General features: G+C 48.2%; 1 long non-coding RNA gene across 1 annotated transcript in view; it reads left to right on the top strand.

Annotated features, from left to right (window-relative positions):
* The window catches only part of LOC138989362 (uncharacterized), a 34,515-nt gene extending 23,569 nt beyond the window's left edge, over positions 1–10,946 (top strand). The window contains exon 3 of the long non-coding RNA XR_011465549.1: positions 8,538–10,946. This is a non-coding gene — a long non-coding RNA (uncharacterized lncRNA). The remainder of the gene's footprint in view (positions 1–8,537) is intronic.
* Positions 10,947–11,627: the final 681 nt, after the last annotated feature.

The following is an 11,627-nucleotide window of genomic DNA, read 5'->3' on the forward strand; positions in this document are numbered from 1 at the left end:
AATTAAGCTAAAGATCTTTAGATAAGGAGATCATCCTCGATTTTCTGGGTGGGCTCTAAAGCCTATGACAAATGTCCTTAGAAGAATGAGGCAGAGGCAGATTTGACATCAACAGGAGAGGAGGAAGTAAGTGACCATGGACACAGAGACTAGAGTGATGAAGCTCAGGTCAAGGAATACCAAGAGCTACCAGAAGCTGGAAGAGTGACAGAATACATTGTCCCCTGGACCCTCCAGAAGGAATATGGCCCTGCTGATGCCTTGATTTCAGCCCAGGGATCTGATTTTGAACTTCTGGCCCCCCAGAACTGAGATAATAAACTTTTAGTTGTTTAAAGCCACCAGTTTGCGGTAATTTGTCACAGCAGCCATAGGGAATTAATATGATTGGTAGTTCTCTAGTTACTTCCTGAGGAGCTTTACTGGCTCCTTCAGGAAATCTCCAAGTGTTGGAATGCCCAAGGCTATTTTAAAGCTGCTTCTTCGTCTATTCTCTCAGGGGGACTAATACTCCACTCAGCCCCTTCTCTTCACAGGTAGACAAAAAGAGGACTCTGGTTCCATTCCCATCTCTACCCCCAAGTCTTCCTGACCAGGCAGCCCCAGCCACTCAGCACTCAAGTTGGAAATTTGGTAGCCATCCTACATCTCTCCATTTCTCTCACATCTTATAAGTCTGTTAGTGCATTTGTTATTAGGTCTCAAAATATTTCTCAAATATGTCTGAAAAGTGATACTTGCACAGTCGTGTCCGACTCTTTGCAACCCATGGACTGTAGCCCAACAGGCTCCTCTGTCCATGGGATTTCCTAGGGCAAGAATACAGGAGTGGGTAGCCATTCCCTTCTCTAGGGGATCTTCTCGACCCAAGGATTGAACCCAGGTCTCCTGCATCGCAGGCAGATTCTTCACTGTCTGAACCACCAGGGAAGCCCCTTCTCTTCATTTCCACTGTCATCAGTATCTCTCACCAGTATGACTGTAACAGTCTCCTAAACACCCGCAGTTCCTACTCTTACCCACTGTCCCACCCCAGCCCCTTCTCCTCATAGCAGCCAGAATGAATTTTAAAAATTAGATCAGGTTGCAGTTTTTTGAGCAACTTTTTTGAGGTATAGTTAACATACAATTACATGTACAATTGGATATGATTGGAATATCCAGTTTGATAAGTTTTGACATATTGCATACACCTGTGAAATTATCAGTAATTTTTATAACCTTGAGTTGGGCAGAGTTCTCAGATATGTTACAAATAGTACTAACAGTAAAAGACAAAACAACAAACTAGATGATTAAAATTTAACACTTTTGCTATCTAAAAGAAACCACTAGGAAAATGAAAAGATGGCCACCATTGGGAGAAAATATTTGTAAAATATATCCTACAGAGGACTTGTATCTAGAATATAGTTTTTAAAAACCTATTTATAATAGATCTAGAATACATTAAGAAAGAATAGACCCAGAATACATGAAGAATTTGTATCAGAATATATTTAAAAATACAAATGGATAAAGAAGTTGTGGTACCTATACACAATGGACTATTAACTCAGCTGTAAAAAGGAACGCATTTGAGTCAGTTCTGATGAGGTGGATGAACCTAGAACCTATTGTACAGAGTGAAGTGAGTCAGAAAGAGAAAGATAAATATCATATGCTAGCACACACATACGGAATCTAGAAAAATGATTCTGAAGAATTTATTTACAGGACATCAGTGGAGAAACAGACATAGAGAATAGACTTATGGACATGGGGAGAGGGAGGAGATGGTGAGATGTATGAAGAGAGTAACATGGAAACTTACATTACCATATATAAAATAGAGAGCCAATGGGAATTTGCTGTATGTCTCAGGAAACTCAAACAGGGGCTCTGTATCAACCTAGAGGGGTGGGATGGGGAGGGAAATGGTAGGGAGGTTCAAAAGGGAGAGGATATATGTATACCTATGGCTGATTCATGTTGAAGTTTGACAGAAAACAACAAAATTCTGTAACGTGATTATCCTTCAATAAAAAAATAAATTTAAAAAAAACAGAAAGAAAAAAATATACAGCTCAGTAAGAAGGCACAAAAAAAATATTTTATTTTTAAATGAGAAAGAGTTTTAAACAGACACTTCTCCAGAGAAGATACATAAGCAGCAAATAAGAACATGAAAAGTGCTCCTTGGCTATTCAGTTCAGTTCAGTCGCTCAGTCGTGTCCGACTCTTTGCGACCCCATGAATCGCAGCACGCCAGGCCTCCCTGTCCATCACCAACTCCCGGAGTTCACTCAGACTCACATCCATCAAGTCAGTGATGCCATCCAGCCATCTCATCCGCTGTCGTCCCCTTCTCCTCCTGCCCCAATCCCTCCCAGCATCACTTTCCTCACACCTACCTAAATCCTTACTGTGGCTTACAAGGCCATGTCTGGTCTACTCTGGCCGCCTCTCCAACCTTAGCTTCATGCCACCCTCTGCTCACTCACCATGTTCCATCAAATCAGTCTTATTATTCCAAGGTAACACCAAGCTCTTCCCTGCCTCAAGGCCTCAGCATTGCTTTTCACTCTATCTGGAAAGTTCTTCCACAGGCTCTCTGCATGTTTCCTTTTTTTTTTTCTCATTCTCATTCCCCAGTTCTCAGATTATGCATCTGGGAGGTCTTCCCTGACCATTATATCCAGGGTAGGGCCTGATGGCTACTCTCGCCTATAGAATCCTATGTATTTTCTTCATAAAATACATACATATATCACACCCTTGGGACTTCCCTAGCAGTCCAGTGGTTAAGACTCTGCACTTTCAATGTAGGGGGCGCAGGTTAAATCCCTGGTTGGGGAACTAAGACCTCACATGCTCCATGGTGTGGCCAAAGATTTCTTTTTAAAATTTTAAACACACACACACATATATCACTCCATCATTGTTTTATTTACTGTCAGCTCCCTAAGAGCAGGAATCTTGTCTGTCCTGTTCACTACTATATCCCCTGCACCCAGCATAACAGTGGGCACCAGAAAGGTGCTCAATTACTATTTGTTGAATAAGTAGATTTATCGGTCAGTCAGGCTGCACATCAAGCAGGCAGTGAGTCTTCTGTGAGCTGGCCAGTCAGTCTGAGTTTCTCAGTCAGCCTGAGGTAAGTCAGGCTTTGAGTGGGCTGGTGGCTCTGTGGGGCAGGGCTGTGTGACTGATGAGTCCCCTGTAAGGTCAGCATTCTGGGGGACACAAAGAAATGAAAAGCTAAGGCTCACTGCCAAGAAGCTTCTGGCCACCTGTCTACTTGGAGGCTTATAGCTCCCCACCACCCAGCCGGGAGGGAAAGTGAGGATGGTACAGGGTGACTAGGGAGAAGGCTACAGAGCATGACCCAACCTCTGGCAGCTGCTCCTCAACAACTGCTGCAGGGCTTCCAAACGCCATAAAAGCCTTACCTGGCGACCGCCGTGCTTAGCAAGAGCCTGTTCAGGAGACACAGACAGAGTTTTGTGGCTTCTTCCCCACTCCACCTCCCCTGAATTGGGCCCTCTGCTCATGGAAACTCCCCCAGTGGACCTGGCTGTCTGGCCCCAAGAGACAGGCAGTGGTGCGTGCCGCCAAAGCCCGCTGTCCACAGGGGCAGGACACGGGCCTGTACTTCCAGAGGCCACTCCCTGCAACTGAACCCAACCTAGGTGCCTCTCTCCCCAGCTCTCTGGTTGAAGAAGGGGCCTTGCACGGAAGCAAGGGACTGCACAGTGAATCCCAAGTTTCCCAGGAACACCCCCAGCTGTGAGATCATGGATGTGGCTGGAGTCCCGTCACAGACTAGCATGTGTAGGAGGGTATCAGAACTGCCTGCATGGGAAGCAGCTGTTCGCAATAACTGGACAGCCGCACTGAGACCGCTGGCGCTCACTGGGCCTCCAACCTACTCACTGACAAACTGCATGACCAGGAGTCCCTCCTCGGGTGACATCACCCTCCTCGCACACCGGTGAGGGAAATGAGCTCAGGGTGGCCATCAGAGGCGGTCTGTTTACTTACAGAGACCCTGGCCGTCAGCAGCTCTTTGACCAGACATTCCCTGTCCTAGCCAGCATGAAGCAGAAATTTCCTTAAACACATTATTTTGGGCTCAACCCACTTGTGCCCTTGTTTTCTTTCTTTCTTTTTTTTTTTTTAAGAGGAAAATTTCCAGTTCTGGCTCCAAATAGAGCAGCCCAGTGATGATGAGGGGATATCAAAATAACTCCCAGAGGGACTTCTGCAGTTTAAGCTGCTCCCACCTGTCCAGTCACCTCTGGAGCTAAGAGATCATCAAACCAGTTCTCCATCACCCGTGTGTGTGTGTGTGTGTGTGTGGAGAGGTGGGTCAGAGGGGTGCCCAGGATGGCCTCAAGGGCAGACCCTCTCCTTGAGGGCCTCCCTCAGCACGTCAGCTACCCTGAGCTCATACTCAGCGCATTTCTCAATTCAGAATCCCTGGCTAAGCCCTAGACCCCTCCCTCATTCCCTCCAGGTCAGGGATATTTCCGGAGAGTCCAAGAGCTGCCAGTTTTCACAAGCTCCAGGGGATTCCCAAGATGGTCACTCCCACCAGCCCTGGCTGAGAGACGCTGTCACCTGCCCTCTCCCAACCCCCTCCGTGTCATTCCTGCTGGAACTTAGCCATTCTGGAAGACTTGGGGGAACAGGCGCTATGGAGGTCTCCTCAGCCTCCTCAGTGCTCCAGGATCCTAAGGCCCTGTGCGCAGGAGCAGAGTGCTGCCCTCCCAGGAGTATCAATCATGGAAGACAGGTGCCCTCCGCCTAGCTGGGGCTGCCCACTACTGGAGCCGGTGTCAGACAGGCCCAGGCATGTCGGGCAGCCTGAGGCCTTACCCGACCCAGCTCCTCCCTGTGGCCTGACCCTACTTAGCTCAGCGTCCCGGAGCACCAGAGATGGGCTCAGGGCAGGATTGGGTCAGAAAAGGGCGTTGGATCTGTGTTCCATAGTGCTTTTCATAAAACTAAAGAAAATGTCAAAGGTCCAAATCAGAGAATGGAGTGGAGGGACAGGCTCACACACATTTGAGTTGGCAGCTTCTCAGAAGGCATTTAAGGGCCAGACTGTCTCATCCAACTGTGCCCCCTCAAGCAACATAGCGCCTGAGCTCCCCAAACATGAGGTTCCAATTATCTCAATTAGACATGTCTACTAACCCAGAATTTATAAGGTAAGAAAGCTGGAAAGACCCTATATGAGGACAGAAGCTAATGTTTATTGAACATCTACTGTGAGCCTGGTATGACGCTCCACCCTTTATGCACGTTTATCTTATTCAATCACCACCATCACCCTGCGGGAGAGTAACCATACAGGAGGCACAGCACATATGGCAAAGCTGGCATTCAAACCTGGTTCTATATGAACTCAGGCAGTCTACAACTAAGCATTCCCAATTTGAACTTCTAGAAAGTAATTAACTCCGGAAATCAATCTCACTCCTTCCGTAAACCAAGTAAGGCTTGTAAATTAAAGACGTGGTAATCCAACGTCGACACTCCAACAGATGAGGAAACAGGCCAGATCACAGAGCAGGTCCAAGCTGAGCACAGGATAGTGCCTCGGACTCAGGCCAATGTTTCTCCCACCACCCCAGCCTGTCTGACAGTCCTAAGTCCTCACTAAGTCAGGGGAGGGAAGAGTGGGAGAAAAGCTGTGGGTTCTGCCCTCTAGAAGACACAACAAAGATGAACAGGAAAACACATCCACGGCCATGCACACACAAGCACACAGGACTGTTCTATGAGAAAACAAGCAGGAAGGGTCCTTACTCCAGGTCTACCTTTTAGATGGCCACACTCTGGCTCTATTCTGACCCCCACCATCCCACACAATGAGAAGTCCCTGGGGTCAAGAGGATGGGCCCACCAGGAACCCAGGCCCCACTCCTAGACTCAAACCAGGTATGTGAGACTGCATTAGTTCCGGTTCAGAGCCATATGGCAGACTTTGGCAGTGGTGTGGGCACCCCTAGGTGCAAAGGGTGGCCAAGGGGGATACACACATGGAGTCTGGACACATGTGAAGAATTACGCACGCATGTGAGCTACAGGATGAAGCCAGGATGGGGAAGGAAAGGCTGGGGCCACTCGCTCTGTGTTGCTGAGTTTCAGCACAAAACTCAGGAGTTGGGAATTCCAAATCAAACCCAGCCCTCCAGTTATTAGGAGCCTTTTATTTAGCTGCTTGCTGTATGGACTTAGAACACTGAAATATTTAGACATGAATGTAAGCCTTCATTTGTACACTTCCCCGGGGTCTTTCAAATGTTAGGACATGAGCTAGACACCTCTCTAAATCCCCTGTGCCAGCATAGGGCCAGTCACAATGCAAGCACTTGGAAGATGTCTGTTAGTAAATGAGCAAATCACTTTATGAATGATGACTGAGTGAATGAATGCTTCTGCACAAATGTAAACAGACAAGCATCTGCGCTTTCAGAGACTCACCAACATATCAGTGACAAATATATGCCCTTGCTCTCAAAGACACATATGCCTCAACTTAATACATCAACAAAGACAAGCTCATGTTTTTACCAAACTAACCTAAATGCTCACATGTGTACTCCCACCAGTATAGACCTATTCATCTATGCAAAGGCACAGAGGCCCACACTTTCCCTCGAAGATACCCCTACACACACGCTTACACAGAGATGTGGATGTATACACACGCACACAAACACAGAAGCACACAATTTCCCCCTGAGGAATCCAAGTCCAACTAGAAATGCAGCTGCCTACAAACACAAATGAGGAACAGTCACATAGATCCACACTGATACAGGCAGCCAGACAAAGACAAAAGAATAAGCCCAAGACAGACTGAAAGTTAGACAGCCGTCCACAGAGACCCCCGGGCTACCCTGGGCTCCCACACTGTCTGTGGCCAGAGGGGGCTCCTAGAGGAATTCTTTCTGCAGACAGGCTGAGGTATTCTCTCTTCTCCCCCGCAGTCCCAGGCCAGAGCCCTAGGGCAGAAAAGCAGATGGTGTGTGCTGGCCGGGGCAGCCCCTTCCCAAGTAATCTGCCCTCTGGCCCTGGCTGCCTCCTATACCCTGGCCAAGCCTCGATTGGGCACTGAATCCTGGACGTGGCAGAGCTCCACTCAGGTCCTGCTGCCCCAGCTCCACTCCAAACAGGATGATTTAGGAGGGGCGGGTGAACAGTGCTTTTCCAGAGACTGCTTCCTCAGGAAATGGCTCGGCCGCAAGCCTGATCTCCAAAACAGGCGTAGGATGAAAACACCTCTGCTCCTCTCCAAAAACATGGACTGCCCCTCTCACCCAGAGCCCCTCACGTCATTCTAGCCACAACATCCCAAGGTAATGGACAGCAAAAAAAAAAATAAAAAAACCCTGGGGTCTTGCCTTGCTTCTGCACTGACTCACGATGCCCGCACCTCTGTAAAACAAGCCTTAGGGGTGTGATGCCTTCAGATCTACCTAGAACGATGTAGGGGCTTCAAATTCCCCAGGCAGCTTTCTGGGCACGGGTGAAGGGGCTCCAAACCTAGGGACAGTGGCCTTGTCTTGACCTTGTCTGAAGTCACAAGAGTCATTAGTACAAATAAAAAGCTTGTGCCAGGAGTGGCTGAGGTGCCTGGCAGGGGGGCGAAATGGGGACTCAGGCACAGGAATGTGCTGTGCAGTCTGAACACAGATGGTCACCTCCCCTCTCCCTTCCAGCTACTCACCAGGCCCCCCAGGCCTCTGCTGGAGGTGGACACAGGGCTGCAGCTCCACCCGGCCAAACAGGCTGGGAGACAGGAATGATGCTCAGCACAGCTGGCTGGACAGGGGAGACTGTTTATTCTCTGATGTCGGGAACATCTCAGACAATCAGGGGGATTTGGCCGCTGGCAGCCCCTGGATGCAAGGTTTAGAAGAAGTCAATTGAATCAGAGTAGGCTGATGGCCCAATCTCTGAGCAGGCAGTGGGGGTGGAAAGGAGAGGCCATCCCTCCGTGCCCCACATGCAGTGCCATGTGCCCCTCAGAGCTCACCTACTGGGTCTGCAATGACGGGGCTGGAAAGGTGAATGAAGCTGAGCTCAAAGCTCTCATTATAGTGTGGGTGTCGGGGGAGACTTCCCCTGTGCCTGTTTCCAGCATCCAGGTGCACTGTGCTTATGAGACATGGCAGAGCTAACAGTCTTTGCCTGGGAAGTGAGCTCCCTTGGCACACCTTGAGCCTGGTGCTGCCCACTCCAGCCTCCTACCCCATCAGCCCAGATCCCTTTTGCTCAGGCAGCTCCTCTAGCTGCAGCCTCACATTTACCTGTCTTTATTATTTCAGCTCTAGAGTCAGCTTGGGCTCTGCCTCTTTCGGGCTTTTTCACCTTGGGCAGTCACCTTTCCAAGCCTCTTTCTTCTCCTGTAAAGTAAAGGCAATAGTATCTGCCTTGAAAGGACACTGTGAAGATCAAATAATTCTTCCGATATGCCCACCATGCAGGAGGCACTTAATAAATGGTTGTGCCTTTCTCCCTCATTCCTTCTATTGCTACAGAGTCAACCTTTGGTTTTCTGGAGGGCCAAGATGCACCAGTATAATTTATAACCTGGAGCCCTGGTCTCATCCCCCCTCCGCTGCTCGCAGACCTCAGAGTACTCTGGGGTTCCCTAGGCCAGAAGACTTTCTGGAAGAGTGCAAGATGACCCAAGGAAACATCCTGATGCTAAGGCTGCAGAATACCCCAGAATATGGTGTTTTGTGTGTGTGTGTTGCCCAATTCTCATTTTGCACTGGTTTGAGTGCCTTGTGGGTATAGTCCAGGGGTGAGGATTGTCAAAATTCAACAATTCAGACTCATATATCTGAAAACCACATCTTTCTATATTCAATAAAAGGTTTACACCAAAAATAACAGAGCACCAGAGATGACAATGGGTATAAGTTATGGACTCCGTCCTTGTATTCCCCACAAGGCCCAATTGAAACTCTGTTAAATAAAGAGGACTTCATTGGTCACTTGAGCTACCATGGCTTCCCTCCTAGTTCGATCGGTAAAGAATCTGCCTGCAGTGCAGGAGACCCACGTTCGATTCCTGGGTTGGGAAGATCCCCTGGAGAAAGAAATCGCCACCCACTCCAGTATTCTTGCCTGGAGAATCCGATGGAGAGAGGAGCCTGGTAGGCTACAGTCCATGGGGTCGCAAAGAGTCAGACACGACTTAGGGACTAAACCACCACATTGGTCACTTGTGAAAAATCCAGCTCCAGGCATAACTGCATTCAGTACTCAAACATCATCATTGTGACCCTGTTCCTTTTCCCCTCTTGGCTTTGCTTCCCGGCTGTGTTGGCATCAGCCTGAAGCTTCCCAAGGCAGCAAGATGGCAGCAGAAGGAATACAAGCCTCTTTCCTAGCAGCTTGAGAAAAACAATCTCCTTGGGGAGTCTGATTGGGTCACATGCCCATATCTGAACCAATCACTGAGGCAGAGGTGCGGGGCTGAAACTCACTGATTGGCTCGGGCCTCAGCCACTGCTCCACCCCCTTGAGTGTGTGGATGGGAGGGGCCTTCAGCTTTACCAAAATCCAGGGAGAGTGGAAATCGGTTCCCTACGGGGAAGCTGGGTTCGGTACCAGGAGAGTGATATGGACCTCAGAACAAGTATCAAACCAAAGAAATAAGTGGGTCAGAAACTAAGATGATAAATGCTTTTCAAGCATACGTAAACCCTCTAAAAATATTATTGACGTTCTAGTTTTAAATCCCTACAGACCTCTGATAGGCGATGTGTTAGGAACCTCTTTGGGATAGCCTGGACATGCTTGAGAACAGTAAGAACTACACCTTTAAACGGTATGCAGTCCATACTTCCCAGGAATTTGGACCGGCCTTGTCTCCTCCTGCCCCACCAGCAGGCAGTTTGACTGAAGTGACCAATGTTGCCAGGGCAGAAGGGCCTGTCAGCACCACAGGCTGATTTCACTGGGCCCAAGGGGTTTAGGTTATCAAGTACGTCTGACTCCAGTGGCCTCAGCCCTCTCCCCCTACCCCCTCACATGGTCAAAACTCCACTCACCCTTGAACTTCCAGGGATTTCTCTCTCACCACTTCCCCGCCCCTTCTAAACTCTTACTAAAACCTGTTCTTAGGAAAGGCTTCCTCTTCGGTCACTTACACTTGTGTATGAATAAACATCAAATCAATAATTTAATCTCTCTTAGGACCATTTGCATTTTGAGTCTGAGCCTTTAAAAATGAAACTTTTAAAAGACTCTGTCCTCCCCACCCCAATCTACTTCCAAAAGGTATTCTTGGTGACAAAGAATGAGACTCTGAAATCAACTGAAAAATGTCCATAAAATTTTCTGAAACCCTCATCCATCTGTACTGGCTTACCAATGAATTTTTTCTTGTCTGACCTCAGTCATCTTTGCTGACATTACCCTCTACTATGGCAAAGAAATTTCATACATCCTTTCATCCATTTATTCAGTCAACAAGCTTTTCTTAAGCTTCCACAATATCTTAGATACTTGGATTTACACAGATGACCTGGGCCCTGCCCTCAAAGAGCTTGCAGTTAAATTTTAGTGCAGGAAACATCACTTTCACCACCAGATTTTTAATACAAGCAAAGCCTAGCCCAGTGGTTGGTATACAGTAGGCATTCAATAAATGCTTCTACCCCTTCTCAGGGCTGTGCTATGTGGGCACTGCAGTGGAATACTGGAAATTTTCTAAAAACTCTTTCCAAGTGGATAAGAGTGCCAACAGGAGTGGGTGGAGTGGTGGTTTCTATCTTACTTCAGAATATTATGATTTATTTTGGATGTTCCAAATGTCAGGTTGGAGATTCATGCGAAGGAGAGGGGCTTATTCTAACCAGATCAGGGGTAGAGGCAGCCCAGGACACTGTCTCCATGGTGCACAGCCCCAGACAGTTTGAAAATAAACAAAAACCCATCCAGAGGTGAGAGACTGACAAAATCAAAAACAAACAAAGGCCGAGAGATGGAAAACTCTAGAGGTGGGGCAGGGTGGAGAGGAGGGGAGGGGAGGGCTGTGGAAGGGGATTAGGAAGAAGTTTGGTCCTGGTTTTTTCTAGAGAGCTGAACCCAGCCCCACCCCACCCACCCCCTACCAAGAATCACCATGGCAAATGGCAATGAGGAGGGTGAGTCGGGCTGATTCCAAGTCAGGACAAACTTCCCGGGCTTAGCAGCAGGAATGGGCTCAGATGGATAAGTTCTGAAGAAAAAGATCTGAATTGGGCTTTTAAAATCACAACCTCCCACCCACTACTGGTTTTGCTGGCAATCAGTGTTTAACAAAATAGAAACAGGAATGGGCCACATCCCTCCTCCACATCTCTCATACATACACATGTACACTTATCCAAAAGCCCAGAGTAAAATCCTTCCTTTTGTGGTGGACAGTGACAGCTCACGGGATCCTTGGCACTTCTCAGAAGCAGGGACCTAACCTGTGAAAAGTCTACTTGCCACCTCCCTTAACTGCCCCCTTCACCCCACCCTTGGCAGTGGCATTAGTGACAGAAGGCTGATGAGGTTGCTTTGACAAGACCAAGGCAGCTGGGCCTCTGATAAGAGGCAGCTCCAAATGAACCACCATCTGGTCTCAT

Source organism: Bos mutus, chromosome 10 (genome assembly GCF_027580195.1).
Source record: "Bos mutus isolate GX-2022 chromosome 10, NWIPB_WYAK_1.1, whole genome shotgun sequence".
NCBI lineage: Eukaryota > Metazoa > Chordata > Mammalia > Artiodactyla > Bovidae > Bos > Bos mutus.